The following is a 1,771-nucleotide window of genomic DNA, read 5'->3' as shown; positions in this document are numbered from 1 at the left end:
GGAGAGGAAAGAGTGACTAAGCTTTTGCTAGACTTAGACTAACTTAAAAAGTCCTGTAGAAATCCTTACTAGACATGGGGGCAGCGGTGAGCATCCCACAGGACTTGCCACTGGGATGTCTTTTAGGCAAGTGGAGTCAATTCAGGTCAGATGATTTAAAGAAGATAAACACCTCGTTTTCAATGGCAACACTGTTCGGATCTAATACAAATTGGAGAACCAACAAATTTGGTCTAGAGATTGCTCTTTGTGTTATAATGCTATTTTATGATTAAATTTATTCTGTAAAAAGAAAGGAAAATGGGGAGAATTCCTAATATGCAGGCTTTTATGGTGCTCTACCAAGATCGTGATGTAAGAGATAGCTATAGATTGCGTCTGGTTCATGGTACCCCTGACACCAAAGAGCTCCCCCCGATATCCTAGATGATCACTTCCTAGCTGCTCCAGCTAGAAAGCCTGCAACCATGCCTGGGAGCTTCCTCAGTCCCTCAATTCTAAAGAGGTTCCCACCAGTTCTCTAGCACAGGATTCCACCCCAAGGTCATCAAGAACTTCTCTCCCTTATCCAACGAATCCCAGCCTATGCCCCCTGCTGCCCGAAAAATTCAGCCCAATCAGTACCACCAGGAGTGGGGACCCATGTCAGCCCCTCAAATCAAACGTGTGTCCATATCAGGAGGTAGTTGACAGAGACGGCCGAAAAATCAGAATATATGTACATTTTTCGTGTCCAGTTTGGCTTTATGTAAGAAAATTTGGCCAGTTTTCAGAGGATCCAGGGAAGTTTGTAAAGGAGTTTGTTAAATTGGCCATGTCCTTTGATTTAAGGTGGCATGAAATGCAAATATTATCTACTTGTTNTATTTTTAGTAGAGATGGGGTTTCACCATGTTGGCCAGGCCGGTCTTGAACTCCTGACCTCAAGTGATCCTCCCACCTCAGCCTCACAAGGTGGTGGGATTACAGGTGTGAGCCACTTGCCCAGCCCATTTTTTAAAAACAATTTCAGGCCAGGTGTGGCGGCTCATACTTGTAATTCCAGCACTGTGAGAGGCCTAGGTGGGCAGATCACTTGAAGTCAGGAGTTCGAGACCAGCTTGGACAACATGGTGAAACCCCATCTAAAACAGAAACAAAAAAGGTCTGGTGATGTGCATCTGTGATTCCAGCTACTAGGGGAGCTGACGGGGCAGGGTCACTTGAGCCATGATTACAATACTGCGCCCCAGCCTGGGTGACAGAGTGAGACCCTGTCTCTCAACACACACACACCCCCCCAAATTTTTCCACCTGTGTAATTTTATTTGATGAAAGTTATATATGGCTGGGCATGATGGCTCACACCTATAATACCAGCACTTTGGTAGGCCAAGGCAGGCGGATCACCTAAGGTCAAGAGATCGAGACCAACATGGCCAACATGGTGAAACTCCAACTCTACTTAAAAAAAAGCAAAAAAAAATCAGCCAGGCCTGCTGGTGCACTCCTGTAGTCCCAGCTACCAGGGAGGCTGAGGCAGGAGAGTAGATGGAGCCCAAGAGGTGGGCGCTGCAGTGAGCTGAGATCTTGCCACTGTACTCCTGCCTGGGCCACAGAGTGAGACTCCATCTCAAAAAAATAAACGAATTGGTCGGGCGTGGTGGCTCACGCCGGTAATCCCAACACTTTGTGAGGCCAAGGCAGGTGAGTCACCTGAGGTCGAGCTTTCAAGACCAGCATGACAAACATGGAGAAAACCTGTCTCTACTAAAAATTCAAAAATTAGCTG

The sequence above is a fragment of the Cebus imitator genome, unplaced genomic scaffold (assembly GCF_001604975.1).
Source record: "Cebus imitator isolate Cc_AM_T3 unplaced genomic scaffold, Cebus_imitator-1.0 Scaffold1172, whole genome shotgun sequence".
Lineage (NCBI taxonomy): Eukaryota > Metazoa > Chordata > Mammalia > Primates > Cebidae > Cebus > Cebus imitator.
The sequence above is the reverse complement of the archived record's forward strand: the minus strand, read 5'-3'. Positions refer to the sequence as shown.